The 23,176-nt window shown below is 41.7% G+C and overlaps 1 pseudogene; it reads left to right on the top strand.

Moving 5' to 3' along the window:
* Positions 1 to 408: 408 nt before the first annotated feature.
* LOC124546151 lies at positions 409 to 526 on the top strand (annotated as a pseudogene).
* The last annotated feature ends 22,650 nt before the right edge of the window (positions 527 to 23,176 follow it).

Below are 23,176 nucleotides of genomic sequence, written 5' to 3'. Positions count from 1 at the left end.
AGAAAGTACAAGACAATTCAATAGGCCGCCTGCGAATAGTTAGAGCGCCGCACTAGTATGGTAATGGGACACCACTGCTAAGCACGCCATCACATACTGCTTCCTCTACACAGATGTGCAGAACATATCATGCAGTCTACATTAAAATCTTTAGTTTGATGTAGCTTCATAATGCCCAAGGAGGAGGGGAAGAGTATTAGCAGATCGCTAAATTATGAAATTTATTTATAAATAAAACAATTGGAAACGCAGGAGAATGGCTTCCTTAAAGAAGTTAACTGTTCGCGTTTGACTGTGGAACTTCAAAGCTATCGGTCACTGGCTGCCTTTCAATGATTCTATGAATACTGTAGCAGTTTCCTCTGATCACTAAAAATTTCGATTATTATATGGAGTAAACATTGGCGAGCCAACGGCTTTGCCGCTGTGGTAACACCGGTTTCCGTCAGATCACCGAAATTAAGCGCTGTCGGGCTGGGTTAGCACTTGGATGGGTGACCATCCGGTCTACCGAGCGCTGTTGGCAAGCGGGGTGCACTCAACCCTTGCGAGGCCAATTGAGGAGTTACTTGATTGGGAAGTAGCGATTCCGGTAGCAAAAAGTGACAAGGGCTGGGAGAGCGTTGTGCTGACCACGTGCCCCTCCAGATCCGCATCCAGACGCCTGTGGTTTGAGAATGACGTGGCGGTCGGTCGGCACCGTTCGGCCTTCATGGCCTGTTCGGACGGAGTTAAGTTTTTAAATACTGGAGGACTGACCTTGTCCTTATAACTCTTAACAGGATGTAATTTCTACGTTATTAGACTCAGCCTGTTTCTTTCTTATGATAAACTTCCCATCTCCTGAAAAATACAACCGAAAAACTGTCAGTTGGGGTCAGGACGTCCATAAAGGATTTTTTCAAATGTTTGATGTCTCTGTTTTCGTACAGATGAATCACACAATTTATTTTAATATTCAGTTTATGTACAATGTACGTCAGGACTACATAGTTCCGTCGTCAGGTAACGTAGATGCCTCAACAGTCGAGATGAAGTGGATTCAGAAAGTTTTGCACAGTCGTCTCTAATTTTTTTTATTTTTTGCAGGAGAAGAATGAAACTTTTGGCCGGCCGTGTGGCCGAGCGGTTCTAGGCACTTCAGTCTGGAGCAGCGCGACCGCTACGGTCGCAGGTTCGAATCCTGCCTCGGGCATGGATGTGTGTGATGTCCTTCGGTTAGTTAGGTTTAAGTAGTTCTAAGTTCGAGGGGACTGATGACCTCAGAAGTTAAGTCCCATAGTGCTCAGAGCCATTTGAACCATTTTTTTTTTAATTTCTTGTGTACATACTTGGAACATTTAGCTGTACACTGAGCCTACTCAATGTAGCCTCCATCAGCTGTGACGCATCTGGCCCAACGTTCTTTCCATGATGTAAACGCACTTTGGTAAAATTATGGGGACTGACTTTTACACCATCGCTTGACACAGGAAATAAGGTCTTTCTCAATAAGTTTTACCACACAGGTGGGCTTTCAGACGACCAAAGAGGTAAAAATCAGACGGAGCCAAGTCCGGACTGTAGGAAGGATGTGGAACAATTTTCCAACCCATTTTCCTGATTTTCTCCTGCGTCAAAAGGGCTGTATGGGGTTTGGCGTTGTCATGGTGTAGTCTGATGAGTTGACCCTGAAGCTGTGGTCTGTGGGTCTTGATGGCACGTCGCAGCTTGTCCAGTAGCAAACAGTAACGGTCCCGGTTAATTGTGGAGCCAGGTTCCAAAAAGTCACCTTATTCACATCACTCACTGCTGTCGATGGTCTAGCGCATCTTGGATTGTCCAGTAGAGAGAAATCTCCTTCTTTAAACCTCTGCAGCCACCGATGGATACTGCTGCCATCCACTGTGTCCTCCCCATAAACAGGGAGCAACTTCCTGTGAATCGATGTGGCACAGTCATCGCCGGTCTTGAAGAGGATCTCCATCACCGACCGTTGTCGCAACCTGACATCTACTTCACGGTCCATTATGGCTCACCTGTAAATAAAAGAAAATACTTTTATATACCAACTTGAGACCTGGTGGTTAACTAAAGGCAGGATTCGGTTACGATTGTGGACAGCGCCGTGATCAGTTACTATCGAATGCCTTTTAACAGTTACATACAATTCACTTTAAACTAGTAATTCCAGACTTAACAATAAATAAAATACCACACGTTATTAATGAAGGAATAAACAACTGTGTAAATGATAGTGTTTTCAGTGAGCTAAAATTTAGCAAATCACCATTAAATACAGATACAACAGACCATGTTTTAAAAATAAGCCACTGTCATCTGGGCAGAAGGCCTTACACGCCAAGAATGGCAATAAATTAAGAATTGTGTAAAACTCGCTGCAACTTACAAATTACAGGTATTGAAATATTAAAGGCAAGTAGCCACAAACACAGCAGAAGGCACCAGAAGCCAGGAATGGCACTAAGTAAGATTTTAAAGGCTTACTGCATAAATACAAATACCAAATTGGAATTTTAAGGCACGTGACCACAATCACGGCTGAAGGCCTTACACACCTAGAATGGCAATAAATTAAGAATTGTTTAAGAACTCGCTGCAAATTTACAAAAAAAAAAAAAAAAAAAAGAAATTGCTCTGAACACTATGGGACCTAACTTCTGAGGTCATCAGCCCCCTAGAACTTAGAACTACTTAAACCTAACTAACCGGACATCACACACATCCATGCCCGAAGCAGGATTCGAACCTGCGGCCGTAGCGGTCGCGTGGTTCCAGACTGTAGCGCCTAGAACCGCTCGGCCACCACGGCCGGCTGCAATTTACAACTTATAGGTATTGAAATATTAAAGGTAAGTCACCACCAACACAACAGAAAGCATCAGACACCAGGAATGGCAGAAAATAAGGTTTTAAGGCTTATTTATAAAATATAAAAACCAAATTAGAATTTTAAGACAAATGACCATAATCACGGCTGAAGGCCTTACACACTAGGAACGGCAATAATACAAATAATTTATAAACCTGCTGTTAATTTAAAAAACAAGCAACTGATCACCAAACGGGTGAAATAAGATGATGGTAAACTTTGTAACACAAGGGGCCACACACGGTGCTCCAAGAATCGACGTCTGAGAAGGTCCGACAGCAGACACTTTCGCGAGCGATGAGACAGGCAGCCAAGAGTTGCATTCACTTCACAAGATGGTAACCCAGACTAGTGGCAGTCTAACGAATGACTAATGATAATCTTGCTGAAGCTACCTGACGTCTGATAAACCAAATGCAACGATGGAACAATACGCCAAAGCCGGAACCGGCTGTCTGCACTACGTCCCGAGAATACTGTGTTTAGAACGCCCAGAACGGGAAAGGAACCACTACCACCAGAGTAGAAAGCACTCCAGTCGCTGCTCTTCGCCTCGGCGACACTACGAGCAGCAATTCGAACCCAAGTCACTGGAGAATCGCGAGATAACACAATGATGGAGGTTTCTCTACTCGGATTGAAATGCACTCACCTTAAGGCTTGCTGGATCCGGTTTACGACGAGGTCGTGCACCCTCGTGACCACAGCCCTTCCATCTGGTAGTCCATGCGTGCCGCCAGCGGTCCCGGCGTGTTCTGTCACTGTGCACACCTGGCTTCACCTGAGTCCCCAACCGAACTGACCCACTCACACGACCTGGAGAAACAACGACGTCATCCCAGAGATACGCCAACAGTTACTACATATCGATAACCATCATTGCTGCCACTAGCGGACAGGCAATGCTTGCGAAACCGAGTGGCGCCAGCAACACGAGAAGAAAACAAACAACCGCAACCACGCCAACTAAACGATACCGCCTGGCCTTCAACAGAGGGCAGAACCCTACAAACCGCACCAACGCGAGCTGCAGCACGGCTCACAACTTACAGCTAAATGTTCCACGTATGTTCACAAAAAACTTCATTCTCCTCCTGCAAAAAATAAAAAAAAATAGAGACGACTGTGGAAAACTTTTTGAACGGCCTTCATATGTAAGTACTAAGAGCATTCATCCAGAGCACGTGGATGCCATAAGGAACTGAGCTCAAGTGTAAGGTTAAGCGAGCAGGAAGTGCTGTTGTGGCGAAGCTGGTTATCTGTTCTTGTGAGCATCTAAACAAAGTGGTCGAAGGGCGGTGAAACCACTATCAGACAAGGTGTTAGACGTACATGCCTCGCCACACAACATGCGAATTATGTGGACCTACCGACAGCGTCAACTCCGATTTCAGCGGGCACAACATCATCGAGAATGGACCTTGAATGAGTGGAACCTAGTCACACCGTCGGATGAATCACATTTCCTGTTACACCACGTCGATGGTCGTGCCCACGAAATCATCCAGACGAACGGTTGCTCAAGAAATGTACCGCACCAGTGCGCCGGTTGGTGGGTGGGAGTATCAAGCTGTGGAAGACATACACCTTTTCTTCCATGGGACATGTGGTAGTATTCGAAGGCACTAAGGCAACTGTAGACTTCGTGGACAATATTGCGGACCACCTTGATGCTTCAGGTATTCACAACGACCGAGCGAGGTGCCGCAGTGGTTAGCAAACTGGACTCTCATTCGGAAGGACGACGCTTCAAACCCGCGTCCGGCCATCCTGATTTAGTTTCCCGTGATTTCCGTAGCTTCAGGCAAATGCCGGGATGGCTCTTTTGAAACGGCACGGCCGACTTTCCTTTCCATCCTTCCCTAATCCTAGCTAGTACTCCGTCTCTAATGACCTCGTTGTCGACGGGACGTTAAAGACAAATCTCCTCCTCTCCGAAAAGGATAATTGAACCTGTTCCAAAGCCAGAATTGTGCTACAGTGATTTGAGGAAGATAATAGTGAACTACCTTTATATCGTGGCCATAAAGGCCAGGTGGACTTATGACTACAAAGTTTTGGCTCATCGCTGTATTTTTAACAGCATCCATTGGTTACAGTCGCTGCACCCTGAACGATTACGTGTGGAGCTCACACACTTACGTGTTGCAGGTATCTTTTTAACCAGGAGTGAATATTAACGACAGTCTCACAGTACGTTTGTTCGCTTATTAAATTTGCTATCAACAATTCATCTAGGTTTGAGAGTAATAGAGATATTCACAAGATCTACAATGGAAGGAAAAATGAACTGCATTTAATGAATCTAAATTTGGCGCACATAGATGTGAATACCCATTTATGTAATTCTCTGACACACTACCCATGGAAATAAAATGTCTTACAAATATACGAAATATATCGAAATGTAGCTTAAAGATTCTTCTCCTCATCAATTTTATACCAAAGAGGAATTATTCAGTAGAGATTTTTGTTATTTAAAAATTTTTGTAGATGGCCACTGAAAGGTGGCTACACTGAGTCACAGCGCCAGAGATTGCGCCAAAGAGTTTTATTCCGCCGCCTTCACTGGCAATGCTTGTTCAGAAGTGGTGGTGGTTAGTGCTTTGCTGAGAGGATGTTGATAGCTGTACTTTTTGAGGCCATGTCGTGTGCAGTTGTTTTGATGGGCTAGACAGCAGATGTTGTTCGAATGGAGATGTTGTAATGAGCAGAGTGGATTTTTAGTCAATATATATGAAGGTAAAAAAAAAAACATTTTTTTATTTTTTATTTCAAATGTCCTAACTAAAAATGTCTCTTGTCACAGGCTCAGTCAACAAAGCATCTGGCTTGTGTTAATGTATTAGAGTGTAATTCTGGTTTGTATGTGCAATTATAGTATTACTGTTTTTTTTAATTACTTCAGTGTAAATGGTGATTTAAAGCATCTTGTCGTATTGAGGAAGAACCGTGCCAGATGTGTATGTTGAGTCACACGTCCACATACAGAACAGTTACACTTGTGTTTTGTTGTTTCGTAGGTTTTATACACTCCTGGAAATTGAAATAAGAACACCGTGAATTCATTGTCCCAGGAAGGGGAAACTTTATTGACACATTCCTGGGGTCAGATACATCACATGATCACACTGACAGAACCACAGGCACATAGACACAGGCAACAGAGCATGCACAATGTCGGCACTAGTACAGTGTATATCCACCTTTCGCAGCAATGCAGGCTGCTATTCTCCCATGGAGACGATCGTAGAGATGCTGGATGTAGCCCTGTGGAACGGCTTGCCATGCCATTTCCACCTGGCGCCTCAGCTGGACCAGCGTTCGTGCTGGACGTGCGGACCGCGTGAGACGACGCTTCATCCAGTCCCAAACATGCTCAATGGGGGACAGATCTGGAGATCTTGCTGGCCATGGTATTTGACTTACACCTTCTAGAGCACGTTGGGTGGCACGGGATACATGCGGACGTGCATTGCCCTGTTGGAACAGCAAGTTCCCTTGCCGGTCTAGGAATGGTAGAACGATGGGTTCGATGACCATTTGGATGTACCGTGCACTATTCAGTGCCCCCTCGACGATCACCAGTGGTGTACGGCCAGTGTAGGAGATCGCTCCCCACACCATGATGCCGGGTGTTGGCCCTGTGTGCCTCGGTCGTATGCAGTCCTGATTGTGGCGCTCACCTGCACGGCGCCAAACACGCATACGACCATCATTGGCACTAAGGCAGAAGCGACTCTCATCGCTGAAGACGACACGTCTCCATTCGTCCCTCCATTCACGCCTGTCGCGACACCACTGGAGGCGGGCTGCACGATGTTGGGGCGTGAGCGGAAGACGGCCTAACGGTGTGCGGGACCGTAGCCCAGCTTCATGGAGACGGTTGCGAATGGTCCTCGGCGATACCCCAGGAGCAACAGTGTCCCTAATTTGCTGGGAAGTGGCGGTGCGGTCCCCTACGGCACTGCGTAGGATCCTACGGTCTTGGCGTGCATCCGTGCGTCGCTGCGGTCCGGTCCCAGGTCGACGGGCACGTGCACCTTCCGCCGATGTACTGTGGAGACCTCACGCCCCACGTGTTGAGCAATTCGGCGGTACGTCCACCCGGCCTCCCGCATGCCCACTATACGCCCTCGCTCAAAGTCCGTCAACTGCACATACGGTTCACGTCCACGCTGTCGCGGCATGCTACCAGTGTTAAAGACTGCGATGGAGCTCCGTATGCCACGGCAAACTGGCTGACACTGACGGCGGCGGTGCACAAATGCTGCGCAGCTAGCGCCATTCGACGGCCAACACCGCGGTTCCTGGTGTGTCCGCTGTGCCGTGCGTGTGATCATTGCTTGTACAGCCCCCTCGCAGTGTCCGGAGCAAGTATGGTGGGTCTGACACACCGGTGTCAATGTGTTCTTTTTTCCATTTCCAGGAGTGTAGTTGCTGGGGACTTAATTAATTAATTGTGTTAACGGAAATTTTCTTTCATTCTTTGTTGTTGTTCTACGCAGTCAGATTGCGTACAAATACTAATCAGGGCCAACCGGTTACGAGACTGCGCAATCGTACATACAGCTACTAAAAATATTTGCATTTTATTTAATTAAGCCACCATGCACGTGGCGACCGCTGCTTCGGATCGTCCCTTGGAATTCTTCTGATAGTAAAAATAGCAGACAGTAGTATTGTTTTAGTAATTTGTAGTAATAGAATATTGCATGTGTAGATCTGCTAACTGAACATTTGTAGTTGTCTTGTCATTCTTCTAATGGTATTTTTGCAGAATTTTATTTTTGATGTCTTGTATACAGGTATGACAATTTTGTGCAATTGTGAAGGTTTTAATTGTTCGTTGGGCGTGTTTGTCGGGAAGCATTTCGTGTGAATGGTATTGCTGGTGGTTAAGTGTTATATTGTGTGTAATTTTCGTATAGTGAAGAGTTTTGTATGTTTTGTAAATGATTACGCGGTCGATGAAAAAGGCAAAAATGATGAATAGTGAGAATGACGAAATTGTTAACATGGCGAACTCGCCAACACATGAGAATAGTATGATGAATAATGAAGTAGAAAACAATTTAATAAGTCGGGAAAGTAGTCCGGAACCAGTTCAAAATTTTTCACAATCAAAAAATTTTCAGAATTCAAGATTAACGACAGAAGATTCTGGAATAGTATCGAACACAGATAGCTTTACGGCTATGTCGAAAGAAGTTAGTTTTACGGGAAATGTTAGGGGCGAAAAGAATTTCGAACATGTTAACATGGAGCAGTTGATGAGTGCAATATTAAATTTGGGATCACGGTTAGAAACTGATATGGGAACTCTGGCAACACGGTTAGACTCACAAATAGGAACAATTAAAAACAGATATGGAAACAATGGAAACACGGTTAGACTCACGAATAGGGACATGTTTCAAAAACATGAAAGATGAATTAAAAAAAGAAATTAGAGAAGAAGTACAACCGATTTTGAATGCTCACAATAATAGATTAATTTCAATAGAAATCAGACAAAAGGAACAGGGTAGAGAACAGGAAGAAAGAGATCGCGTGATAGTACAAAAGTTTTCAGAGTTAAATTTACAACGTGCACATGATAAGGAAGAAATACTTGAAAGAATCGAGGAATCCGTACCAAATGACAGAATAAATAACCTAACACAACATAATGAACAGTTAACTACTAAATGTGTCAATACTGAAACCCGAGTCGCGACACTTACGGAAGACGTAAATAAACAGAAAGAACAATTAGGTGACTTATCGGAAAGAGTTGAGGAGATTGCAAATAAATTGACAAGTCTTAGTTTAAATGGGGACAGAGATTCAAATGATACAGCTCCATTGCCCTTTGCAGAAACCGAAGAGTACAAGAACATAAATAAGCATGTTGACAATCAGGGAAAATTTAATGAACGCGTTAAAAGGGAATTTGAGGCATTACAAAAGCAAGTCAAACAAATTGAAGGCGAAATCGTAGGAAAAGACAGCAGAAGAAATTTAGAATCACAGATAGCAGAAGGGTTTGAAGAAAATAATTTGTTTCATTTACGGGATGCAACAAGAGAGCGCCAGGCGCGCGAACTTGACAATAATCGACATTCGGACTGGGACAGACGCGGTAGGTCTTTGTCGCCACGAGGAGAAAACTTCGATTATAAACACTTCTTAACTGTTCGGAAATTTAAGATCTTTCGCAATTCTAAGAACGACATACATCCATGTTCATGGTCAGATCAATTTATGTACGCACTTCCACCAAATTGGCCACTAAGTCACAAACTGGAATTTATGTGTGGATATTTAGAAAACGAACCGGCGACGCGGATGCGCGCACTTATTAGAGATTGTAAAAATATAAATGATTTTTATCATGAATTTCTATCGGTATATTGGTCCGAAAACACGCAAGACAGAGTCAAACATAGTCTTATTATGCAGCGTAATTTTAAACAGTCTGAGTTCCGCACGCCAGCAGAATACTTTGAAGACATGATTCGAAAGAATCAGTTCCTTTCCAACCCTTATAGCCCGACTGAATTAATTCGCATTTGCTTAACTAAGCTTCCACAATCGATAAGACAAATTGCTTTAGCCGGAAGATGTAAAGACGACATTGAGACTTTTAAGACGTTGCTACAAGAACTTGAGTATGACAACGACGACGGGACTTCTTGCAATTTTTTCAGTAACAGTAATTACAATAGATTTTCAGAGAAAAAGGATAATGATCGGAACGGACGTTATATGGGTAATTTTGAGAATGACAGACGTAACAGACAGGACAATAGATACCAGCCTTATGACAATAACAGACGTTCTAACAGAAATTACACAGACAGTTATAATAACGGGAACTCCTACCGGAATGATCAATCATACGGAAACAGTAATCGGTATCATCAAGACAGAAATTATTCATACGATAATAGGAATTCTTACTACAGAAATAACCAGGGTAGTAGATACAACAATAATTTCAGAAGTGACAGTCGAAATTACACAAGAAGTAGTCGTGCAGATAGCCAGGAAAACAGAAATTTTAATAACAGACACAACCAAGAATTTACATGTAACAGACAGGAGGGACCTAATTGGCATCCTCCGCGTGACAGAAATTCAGAGAGACAAGTGCAAATCGTAGAAATTGATCCGCGAAATGACGCGAATAATCAAAGACGTGACGCAAATAATCGACAATAACTTGTAGCTTCGGCTTCTGGCAGCAATATAGACGGCTCAGAAAGTAATGACACTACGACTTTACACTACGTACGCCTGGAAGACATGAGAGACATTTTGCTAGACGAAAAGGAACATAATGTAGACGCATTTTTACATCCTGTTATTGAAGTATGTGTGGGTAAGAATAAGTTCACTGCAGTTTTAGATTCTGGGAGCCCATTGAATGTTATTAGTGAATCAGTTTTTCGTATATATGTAAGAACTATTGCTTGTCCTGTGTTACCTGTTTCTAAAACTACAATTCGAGGAGCTATTTCTGGAAAAAGTGTGGAAGTCAAACAACAGACCAAATTAAATTTCATTTGTTAAGGATACGAATTTTCTGCTAATTTTATTATTGTTCCATTACTTAGTACACAAATTATATTAGGTATGGAGTTTCTTAACACACATAAGGCAATTTTGAACTTTAGAGAAGGAAGTATGAATTTGACTGTTGCCGGAATGCCGAAATGTTCGAAATTTTTCGAGTGTTTAACAAGATCTGAATCAGATACAAAATGTTTAAGGTTTCTTACTTCTGATGTTTTCGCTGAGTATTATGACGACAATGTGTTCATTCATGACAACGACAAACGATACAGAGACGCGATGGATGATGTAATTAATAGCGAAGAATTAATTAATGAAAAGGTTAAGAAAGCTGAAGTGCCAGATGACGTTGCAAGAGAAGAACTGCACCAAATTTTGACTTCACATGCTACAGTATTTAGTCATCACACAGGAACTATACAAGGCTTACAATATTTATTTAAAGTAAAAGAATACACACCATTTCGGGGGAAAACGTACGCTATTCCTTTGGCTTACAGAGACAAGGTTAAGAGTGAACTTCAATACATATTAGATCAAGGCATTATTGAGCCAGCAGTCAGTCCTTATACCAGCCCATTACACGTCGTTCTTAAAAAGGATGGGTCAATTCGTTTGGTTCTGGATTCCAGACAGATAAATAATATCATCATTCCTGAAACTGACCGTCCACAAAATTTAGATGAACTTCTTCAACATTTCCATGGAATTAAAGTTTTATCCACGATTGATATGCGCGCAAGTTTTTGGCAAATAGAACTCCACCCTGATTGTAGAAAATACACTGCCTTTTTAGCCTTTGGTAACTGTTACCAGTTTCGGAAATTACCGTTTGGACTTACTGTATCTTCAGCAGCATTCATTCGTAGTTTAAACGAAATTTTACCTGTTTATCTTCGTGACAATATTACTTCATATGTTGACGATATTCTTATTGCTAAACGTTCTTGGAGTAAGCATAACCAAATTTTGGATTCATTACTGCGTATTTTTGCAAGAGTTGTCATTTCAGTGAACTTGGAAAAATCTGAATTTGGTCGTTCTCAGGTGAAATTTCTTGGTCATATTACTTCTACAGAAGGTATTCTTCCTGATCCAGAGAAGCTAGACGCTATTTGCAATTATGCTGTTCCTACTACAAAACGTGATGTTCGTAGTTTCCTTGGTGTCTGTAATTTTCTTAGGCGCTTTGTTAGATTGGACGATTTGGCCACACCTCGTTTATGTGAACTATCTGGAAAGAATTCTAATTGGTGTTGGGATGAGGAAGCTCAGTCAGAATTTGAACAACTTCGTGATGCTTTAGTTGCTGCTCCACTTCTTTCACATCCGGATTTATCTAAGGATTTTTGTTTGGCGACGGACTCATCATACAAAGGCCTAGGTGCACATTTATTTCAAGAGATAGAAGAAAATGGCGTTGTAGTACAGAAAACTATTGCATTTGGAAGTCGCGTTCTCTCTAAATCAGAAAAGAATTATTCGATTACGGAATTTGAAGCCTTGGCTGTTATTTGGGCTTTCACAAAATTTCGGACATTTTTGTTTGGCAGACATACTAAGGTTTACACAGATCATCGAGCTCTGGAATTTCTTACGTCAACAAAATTAACACATGGAAGATTGTCACGATGGGCGCTGTATCTACAGGAATTTGATTTTCGTATTGTTTACATACAGGGTTCTTCAAATATTATTGCTGATGCTTTATCACGTGCACCTATGGGTTTGAAACAAAATGCTGAGGAGGACTGCAAGGAAAACAATTATTGTTTGATGTATATTAAAGGTGTTGCGTTTGAAAATTTTATTTCTTCTTCTCTCCAGGACATCGCTAAGGAGCAAAATAAAGATCCAATCTGGAAGGACATTAAGGAGAAGTGGAGGAGAAAGGAAAGCGTAGCGATTGGACAGTATTATTTAGTTCGCAATGATATTATTTTTAAACGAAAATCGGTCGACAACTCTGTTTGGTTAGTTTGCATTCCTGATGAGTGGGTTAATAAATTGATTTGGTATACACATTTCAGTTGTGCACACTTTGGTCCCAGAAAATGCTTTCATAAATTACGAGAAAATTGCTACTTCAGTAATATGGAAAAATGTATTCTATCTGTTCTTGCCAAATGCAAATTATGTCAAAAGACTAAGCCGCCAACAATTTCTCACAGAGCACCGTTGTTTCCTATCATTCCAGCGAAATTAAAGGAGATGGCTGCAGTCGATTTGTTCGGTCCAGTGGTTCGTTCTACTAATGGTTTTGCGAACATTTTGGTAGGAGTGGAATTGACATCAAAATACATGTTTTACACCGTTACGCAAGGCAACAGCTCGTTCAGTATCTAATGCTTTCATCAAACATTTTCTTAAAGAAGTGGGTCATGTTGATAAGGTTATGTCAGATAATGGATCACAGTTTCGCTCTAAAATTTGACTTCGGACTCTACGGCGTCGTAAGATTAAACCAGTTTTCATTTCACTTTCTCACCCTCAATCTAATGCTTCAGAGAGATGGATGAAGGAAATCAATAAATTGTGTCGACTTTATTGTCATCAGAATCACAGAACGTGGGATCAGTATCTTCATATTTTTCAAAACATTCTGAATGAACTCCCTAATGATTCAACTTCTTTACCGCCTATATTGATATTAAAAAACCAAGCACCGACAAATCGCATTTCTGAAATCGTTCCTTTTCCGCCTTCACGGAAACTGCGGCATTCTGAAGTTGTCAACCTGGCTCTACAAAATATTGCGTCTGCGGCTGCAAGAAGAGAGAAATCAGCTAAACGTCCTGGTCGTTTAAAAACCTTGTCAGTTGGTCAAAAGGTGTTAATTAAGTCTCACCGTTTGTCTCACAAAGGAAAAGGCTTGCGTCGCAAATTTTTTCTGCTTTACGAGGTGCGGCTAGAAAAAAACCGGACTGATGCTGGAAAAAACATTTATTTACAATTATTTACAATTTCATGTTATCTCCTTCAATTTACTCTCCTCCTCGGTCTCTACACCGCTCCATACGAATTTCCCACTGTTCATAGCAATGCTGCAGATCATTTTCGGTAAGTCCATACATTACTTCCGTCGCTTTTTCTTTTACTGCTTCAACAGTCTCAAATCTAGTTCCTTTCAAAGCTGACTTGACTTTAGGGAAAAGAAAAAAGTCACAGGGGCCAAATCAGGTGAGTAGGGTGGATGATCTAAGATGGGAATGTTGTGTTTTGCCAAAAACGTCTTCACTGACAACGCACTGTGAGCTGGGACATTGTCTTGGTGAAGGATCCATGACTTTTTTCTCCACAAATCGTTCCGTTTTCTCCGTACTCGCTCACGTAGGGTAGCCAGGACGCTAATGTAGTAATGCTGATTCACTGTTTGTCCCTCTGGTACCCAATCAATGTGCACAATCCCTTTGATGTCAAAAAAAAAAAAAAAAACAATCATCAGTGCCTTGAATTTCGATTTTGACATTCGTGCTTTTTTTTATCGTGGAGAACCAGGAGTTTTCCAATGCATCGATTGGCGTTTAGTTTCGGGATCGTAAGTAAAAAACCACGATTCATCGCAAGTAATAACATTTTGTAAGAAGGTGGGATCACTTTCAATGTTTTCCAGGATGTCAGAACAAACCATTCTTCGGCGTTCCTTCTGTTCAATTGTGAGACACTTTGGAACCATTTTTGAACACACTTTGTTCATGTTGAAACTTTCATGAAGAATCTGCCTAACACTTTCCTTGTCAACTCCTGTTAACTCAGACACTGCTCTGATTGTTAAACGTCGATCTTGTCGAACAAGTTTACCGATTTTTTCAATGTTTGCATCAGTTTTTGCTGACAATGGTCTGCCAGTGCGAGTGTCATCACTGGTGTCTTCGCGGCCATCTTTAAATCGTTTAAACCACTCAAACACTTGTGTTCGCGATAAACAATCATCGCCGTACACTTGTTGTAACATTACAAACGTTTCACTTGCAGATTTTCCTAGTTTGAAACAAAATTTGATGTTAACACGCTGTTCTTTCTGTACACTCAACATTTTCCGACGCACAGACAAAACGTCAACTACTTAAAACAGACGCCACGGGCAGACTGAGTGCAGGAGGCAGATGAAACTCGAGCAGTAGGCGGAGCGAGAGTCACGTGACAGGCCACGCGACTTTCAGCCTTATTCCATTCGTTTTATTGTTTCACCAGTACTAGTCCGGTTTTTTTCTAGCCACACCTCGTATAACGGTCCATATAGAGTTCGCAAAATTATTCATGATAACACTGTCGAAGTAGAAACTCTTAATCTCGGCGCTCTAAGGGAGTACATCATATATCGAACGTTAAAATTTTTGTGGAATGACATACTTTTGAGAAACTAACAGCTAGATGTAAACATGCAGAGAATACAAGGATACCGCGCTGTGTTTTGGCGGCGGCACATACTCAAAGCAACAGTCAAGTCTGCGCGCCGCACAAGGCAGTCGTTGTCCGCAAACAATTACTTCCTACGTCACGCGCCTACAGCTGATCGAGCGCTCAGTGCGAATGCTCTGACAGCCGTAAACAAATACACAGTCTAAATTCTCCGAATAAATCCAGTATAAAGCTATAGTGACTTGATAAATTATGTTATTAACGTTCAGTATTTTTCAGGATACGGTTGTATAAAATATTTAAGAACTTCAGGTAAATTCTGTGTGTCTCCGACGTTAAGAGGACTTGCTATCGAGAAAATTTCAGAAAGAATGTAATTTCGAAGAAGAAACTAATAAACTAAAAAGGTAACTATTAATTGAGTTTATTTTTCAGGTAACATATTTCCACTTAGGTACGTACTTTAGATGTAATTTGCTGCTCGCGATTACGTGATTTATACTTTGTACTAAATTTTATGTTCTATGAAGTTACTTGTGAAGCGACGTGCTTGCGTACATTTGCTGGTTTTGACAATGTTTTATTAATGAACAGGGTTATTACTTGTGTTATTATGCATCGCTTGGCTGCTATGCTTTTTCACTGATATCACTTTTTTTATTTTGTGCCTGCTGTGCTTATTTATTTAAATTATAATTGTCACCTGATTAGTTGTGCTGATATGGTTATGTATGTAAGTTATACTTTGTGATTTATCTGCTTGCGCCTTCGTGTTTACTTGTTAAGACTACATATGAACATTTATTTGCTTATGCTGATATGATGCTAATGACCTGTTTATTGTGTAAGATACATATTTGCTGCTGCTTTGCGTATGGATTGCATATTTATACATTTCTGTTTGTTGTCATAACTACTCTTTAATTTGGTATATAGAAATGCTCATATACTGTGTGCGAACATAGAGTTTAGGTCACACTATGGTATTAATTATAGATTGCTCGCTTGGCAGAGCCTCGTTGTAGGAATTGTGCTGCATCCACTTGTTGACTTTCTGTTCTCCACTGGTATATTTACTCGCTATTGCATGTTTTGTTTACGCTCAGTGCCTTATATTTTTAAGATAAGAAAATGAACTGCTATAATTCGACGAACGACATTAGTACAAGAAACTTCATAGAAGCCACATGAGCTGGAGGTTTTATGGAAGCTGCGTAAATTTATGCTAATAGGAAGGAAGCTAACGACATGACATACCAACACTATGTTTAGACCATTGACAGCTTATTACACTGCATTCTTCGTGAGCAATTGAAATAGCAAGTGACACTTGACGCAAGAAATACTCCACATGTTTGCTTCTGTTTTGCCATGATTCTTAAAGTGGTGTACACACTGTGAAATATTATGATCATTCACACTCCGCACTCGTACTTCCTTACTGAAAGTTATTCAAACTAAAGGCTGTTAGAGGTCATGTATGCATTTCTTTTATTTAATGATGGACAAGGTAACCAAAATGTATCTTATAATTCATAATGAGTAGAAGATTTGGGTCATATGGATTACACAGAGGTTGTGTGTGGACATTGTGTCTTCGTATTGTATCGGATGATGAATTGAAGTTTGCACTAGAATTTTATCTGTACTTGTTCGAGGAGACTGACTAGAGGAAAGAGTTGTTATGGAAGTGAAATGATATTGGCGATAAGGTTTATATGTATCGACGTATTGAAGAGGTATTATTGAGATATTGAGATTGTGTGAAGTTGATGATTATTGGAGTTTTGGTCGATAAGAGGTAAGGTAAATAATATTGATGATAAGGTTTATAGGTATCGACGTAAGAGGTAAAGTAACTGAGGAGCATATTTTTTTGTTGGTTTATATGGAACAAGGAGGATGAAGATGGCAGACTAAAACACTTTGTTAAATCACTAAGCAGTATATACTTTTTTTGGAGAGAGGAAGTATTTGCATATCTTGGCACACTGACAGTTGTTCAGCAACCGTACATTTGATTTGGCTTGGCGGACATTGGTCTTGACATGATGACTACGACGTTGACTAACTATTATTGACTGTTATACATTGCTGCCACTACTACTTGATACACAAGTTGAACATAAAACTTTGACAGAATTGCATTTACACAGTTAACACTATTCAATTACACAGTAGTACTTAATGTGGATGAAAGATGAGTGAGTGTGTTTTGTGTGTTTTCCTTTCCTAATCCCAAATAATTGGTACCAACCTATCTCCTAAATATTATTTTACTTGTTTGTTGTGGCTTACACTGACACCCATAAATATTATAGGTTTACTGATATTTGTGTGTTTGTAATATTTAATATGACAATTATCTGATATCATTTGTGTGTTTATTATTATTTTTATGTTTAGTGTAAGAGCATTGATGATAATTTTGTAAAAGCAATTGTGTGTGCATTCAAACTGTTGTTCGTGTTTGCACCTATTCAACATTGCTGGGTGCCACTTGGAAATGTTTAATTTCTGCTAATGAACTCTAATGAACTGTCTAATTAGTGATAGTGAATATTATGGACTGTTACGTGCACTTGTTCAACATAAAGGGTGCCACTAGAAGATGTTTAATTTTTGCTAATGAACTCTGATGAACTGTCTAGTTAGTGATAGTGAATATTATGGACTGTTCCTGCACTTGTTCAACATGATGGGTGCCACTAGGAGATGTTTAATTTCTGCTGATGAACTCTGGTGAACTGGCTAATTAGTGATAGTGAATATTATGGACTGTTACCTGCACCTGTTCAACATTGCTGGGTGCTACTGTTGGAACTGCTTCTACTGAGATAATGTCACTTGTTGGTGTCTGCACCTGTTCAACAATGCTGGGTGCCACTGATGGAACTGTTTCTACTGACATAATGTCACTTGTGGGTGTCTGCACCTGCTCAACATTGCTGGGTGCCACTGATGGAACTGCTTCTACTGAAATGATGTCACTTGTTGCTGTCTGCACCTGTTCAACATTGCTGGGTGCCACTAAATGGAACTGCTTCTAATGAAATGATGTCACTTGTTGGTGTCTGCACCTGTTCAACATTAGTGGGTGTCACTAATGGAACTGCTTCTACTGAAATGATGTTACTTGTTGCTGTCTGCACCTGTTCAACATTGCTGGGTGCCACTGTGGGAACTGTCAACTACTCTGAGGAGTGCTACTTGTTTATTGAACTATTGACAAGATTTTGTGTGAATATTTGTATAAACTGATTTTTTGTGTATTTACTGTTTATGAAATGTTATGAGACTCTTACCTGCACCTATTCGTCATTGCTGATGCTATTGATTAAATTGTTTAACCACATCATACTTGTGCAAACTATTATGTAAAATCACATGTATGGCAAGCATTTGTATTCCTTACTGTATTTTATATATTAGATTATTGAAGGGTCAGTGCAAAGTCAAAATTTATTTAGTTATGTGATATTTACTTATTAATATTATCTTTTATTTTTGTCTGTATTTTTTTGACGAATTTGGTGGTATTTTCACCACCAATGCTGGCAAAAATACCACCAAATTCTAGCCCGTGGAGAAGGGGCATATGAAAGGTGGCTACACTGAGTCACAGCGCCAGAGATTGCGCCAAAGAGTTTTATTCCGCCGCCTCCACTGGCAGTGCTTGTTCAGAAGTGGTGGTGGTTAATGCTTTGCTGAGAGGATGTTGACAGCTGTACTTTTTGAGGCCATGTCATGTGCAGTTGTTTTGATGGGCTAGACAGCAGATGTTGTTCGAATGGAGATGTTGTAATGAGCAGAGTGGATTTTTAGTCAATATATATGAAGGTAAAAAAAAAACATTTTTTTACTTTTTATTTCAAATGTCCTAACTAAAAATGTCTCTTGTCACAGGTTCAGTCAACAAAGCACCTGGCTTGTGTTCATGTATTAGAGTGTAATTCTGGTTTGTATGTGCAATTATAGTATTACTGTTTTTTTTTAATTGCTTCAGTGTAAATGATGCTTTAAAGCATCTTGTCGTATTGAGGAAGAACCGTGCCAGATGTGTACGTTGAGTCACACTTCCACATACAGAACAGTTACACTTGTGTTTTGTTGTTTCGTAGGTTTTATAATTGCTGGCGACTTAATTAATTAATTGTGTTAACGGAAATTTTCTTTCATTCTTTGTTGTTGTTCTATGCAGTCAGATTGCGTACAAATACTAATCAGGGCCAACCGGTTACGAGACTGCGTAATCGTACATACAGCTACTAAAAATATTTGCATTTTATTTAATTAAGCCCCCATGCAGCACCATGCAACAATATAAATATCATTTTTTTATTTTTTCATGTAGTTGTATACACACTGAGGTGACAAACGTCATGGACAGCGATGGCGGTAGTATTGCGTACAGAGGGTATAAAAGGGCAATGCACTGGCTGAGCTGTCATTTGTACTCAGGTGATTCACGTGACAAATTTTCCAACGTGATTAAGGCCGCATGACGGGAATAAGCAGACTGCGAACGCGGAATGATAGTTGGAGCTAAGCGCTAGGTAAATCCATTTCTGGAATCGTCATGGAATTCAGTATTCTGAGATCCATCGTATCAAGAGTCTTCCGAGAACACTAAATAACAGGCATTATCTCTCACCACAGACAACGCAGCGGCCGAGAGCCTTCATTTAACGACCGAGAGAAGACGCGTTCGCGTAAAGTTGACAGCGCTAACAGGCAAGCAACACTGCGTCGAATAACCGCAGAAATCAATGTGGGACGTACGACGAACGTATCCGTTAGGACAGAGCGGAGAAATTTGGCGTTAACGGTCTACGGCAGCAGACGATGCATTGCCTGCAGCTAATCTCCTGGTCTCGTGATCGTATCGGCTGGACCCTACACGACTGGAAAACTGTGGCCTGGTCATATGAGTCACTATTTCAGTTGGCAGAGCTGATGGTGGGTTCCGAGTGTGTCGTAGACTCCACGGGGCCATTGACCCAGGTTGTCAACAAGGCACTGTGCAAGCTGGTGGCGGCTCCATAATGGTGTGGGCTGGGACTACAAGTGTTGGACTGGGTCCTCTGGTCCAATTGAACCGATCAGTGACTGGAAATGGTTACGTTCGGCTATTTGAAGACCATTTGCAACCATTCGTGGGCTTAATGTCCTCAAACAACGATGCCCCGCCACAATTGATAGTGACTGGTTTGAAGACCATTCTGGACAATTTGAGCGAATGATTTGGGCGCCCAGGTTGCCCGATACGAATCCGTGGTACGTTTATACGATGTAATTGAGAGGTCAGCTAGTGCACAAAAATTTGCACCGGCAACACTTCCACAATTATAGACGGCTGTAGAGGTACCAGGACTAAATATTTCTACAGGGGACTTCCAGCGACTTGTTGGGTTCATTCCACGTCGAGTTGCTGCACTTGCGCCGGGCGAAACGAGGTCCGACTCAATATTATGTGGTGTCCCATCACTTCCTTCACCTTAGTATAAGTTTTCTTGGAGTCAAAGACCCGACCAATACCATTATTAAAATGAGAACGCAGTCAGTTAAGGAAATGGATGTAAACATCCCCGCTAAAGTAGGTAGTGAATGAATGTATCATGTGGAAGCAACATGAAACTTTTTTTTAAAAATTCTGATTTTCGATTTTTGCTCACAGGGGCACCTTCCCTAATTCCTATATTTCCATATACAAGGGGCGTTTAAAAGTCCGTGCAAAATAAAAACTACCTTTTTTATTTTTCCACATAGTCTCCTTTTAGACTCATACACTTCGTCTAACGCTTTTCTAATTTGTTGACCCCTTCCGAATAATAGGAATTGTCCATGTCTGCAAAATAGCTATTAGTTGCTGCAATCACCTCCTAGTTTGAATAAAATCTTTGTCCCGCCAGCCATTTCTTCAAATTGGGGAACAAATAGTAGTCCAAGGGAGCCGAGTCTGGAGAATAGGGGGGGATGTGGAACGAGTTGGAATCCTATTTGCATTAATTTTGCGACCACAGCTGCTGAGGTGTGTGCTGGTGCATTGTCGTAATGGAAAAGGACTTTTTTGCCGTCTAATCCCCGGGGTTTTTCTTCTAGCTCGGTTTTCAAACGGTCCAATAACGATGAATAATATGCACCTGTAATAGTCTTATCCTTTTCCAGATAGTCGATGAGGATTATCCCTTGCGAATCCCAAAAGACATACGCCACAACCTTTCTGGCCGAAGGGTTGGTCTTTGCCTTTTTTGGTGCAGATTCTCCCTTGGTAACCCATTGTTTAGATTGTTGTTTGGGCTCAGGAGTATAGTAATGTATCCATGTTTCATCCGCAGTGACGAAACGACGCTTAAAGTCCTGAGAATTCTAACCTGAACAGCTGCAAACCATCCTTGCAACACTTCCTACGATTCCGTTTTTGGTCAAGCGTGAGCAATCGCGTAATCCATCTTGCGGATAGCTTTCTCATGTCCAAATGTTTATGCAAAATATTATGTACCCGTTCATTAGAGATGCCCGCAGTACTAACAATCTCACGTTCCTTAACTCTTCTGTCATCCATCACCTTATCATGGATTTTATCAATGATTTCTGGAGTCGTAACCTCCACAGGACATCCAGAACGTTCAGCAGCACTTGTGCCCATATGGCCACTCCGAAAATTTTGAAACCACTTATAAACTGTTCTAATCGAAGGTGCAGAGTCACCGTAATGTTTATCAAGCTTCTCTTTAGTCTCCTGAGGCGTTTTGCCATTCATAAAGTAATGTTTAATCACCACACGAAATTCTTTTCCGTCCGTTTTTTGACGATCACTCGACTTCCTTGATGCCAAACACAAAAAGATAGACCAATATGGCTGAATCTTGGTGTGCGTTCTTTCCAAAGATGCTACTAACTAAACATGACCTCGATACACGCCGGTGGTGCCATCTCTCGGACTCTGCACGAACTTTTCAAACGCCCCTCGTATGGGCATTTAAGTCACGTTGTATGAATGTTCATAGCATTTGAGGAATTACGACGGCATCAATATGGTAGATAATGCTTTATGTGATATTGTTAGAATTATGATATGAATTTATTTATTAAAAAGTCCCGCGTATATGCGGGTGTCGTGCTAAAGGTAAACTAGTAGCACGTCAAATTTCGCACACATCGTTTTTACGTAAGATGGTACCAAACTGAGATGCAACCCAAGAAAATTTACCGATGATGTAAAAAAGTCCCAACCAAATCAGCATGCTGACCTGGTCCATTCTATGATAGCACGTCGCTGCAGCGCTCGATTCACAGTGGCGCGCTATCACGCGCTCACATCGTTTTTAAAATATTAAACTCACGTCAGTGTCGCCTACCCCTGCCCCTCCCAGCCGCATAATCGCCCTATAAACACGCCCCGCGTGTCAGACACGTCACGATAGCGTGTTAATCCCCACATTATGAGGGGCATCGCTGCCAACTCTGTTTATCTCTCACTTTTTTTTCCTTTTTTTATAAATTGGTCGATGCTCCATTCCCCCTTCCCCCACTCATCCACTGCTCTCGCTGATTGACGAGTGCGCCGGCCTAGCGGGTATTCAGTTATTACTTCTGCATCTCGCCGTATTTGTTTCCACACGCGACGTCCGCTGGCTCTAACTACCCCCTGTCGCTATTTTGACGGGCCTGCCGCATAGACATCAGTCAGAGCCACGATATCGTTGTGGCCATCATAATTACTCCCCTCCAAGCCACTCCCCTCCACTCTCCCCTCCCCCCACCCAAAGCCCTGCTCCTCTCAATCCTCAATCCATTCTAGCCTCCTATGTGTTTCACTATCGCTGGAGAATACAATTTCGGAAGCAGAGGAGTAAGTAAATAATTCGCGAGGGAAATAAAAAAGTAAACGCCAATAACAGGTAAATAACTTTGCAGTCTGATGGCCAGGTGACGTTCTGGGTGTGTGTGTGCAGGGACGCGATCGCGACTAATTAGAGTCCGGAATTGGGAATTTATCTGCGACTTGATACGCCGACGCGTTATCTGGCTCGGCACAGGCTTCGCTAACGAGCAATCAGATTTGACGGTCAGCGCGTTATTCCGATGGGCAGTTCCACACCCGCGCGAGCTATCAGTGGGGTCAGACTCGCCGGAAAACGGCTGGAGACCTACTCGACTGGCCTCAGCTACGAACGTGAATTGACTTTTGTGAGAAATACAACTTAGCGAGAGAAACATTACTTTTGAAAGCACTGAAATGTCCGCTTGTTGCTTCTGTTCAGAAGAGGGTTTCGTGACGATTATAAGATTGCAGTACTTGAGCCGTGCGCTACTTAGATATGAAATGGAAAGCTTGATATAAATCTTTGGCAGTGTAGCCAAATTTCTGTTGACGCT

Source organism: Schistocerca americana, chromosome 8 (assembly GCF_021461395.2).
Source record: "Schistocerca americana isolate TAMUIC-IGC-003095 chromosome 8, iqSchAmer2.1, whole genome shotgun sequence".
In the NCBI taxonomy this organism is placed as follows: Eukaryota; Metazoa; Arthropoda; class Insecta; order Orthoptera; family Acrididae; genus Schistocerca; species Schistocerca americana.
The sequence above is the reverse complement of the archived record's forward strand: the minus strand, read 5'-3'. Positions and strand labels throughout refer to the sequence as shown.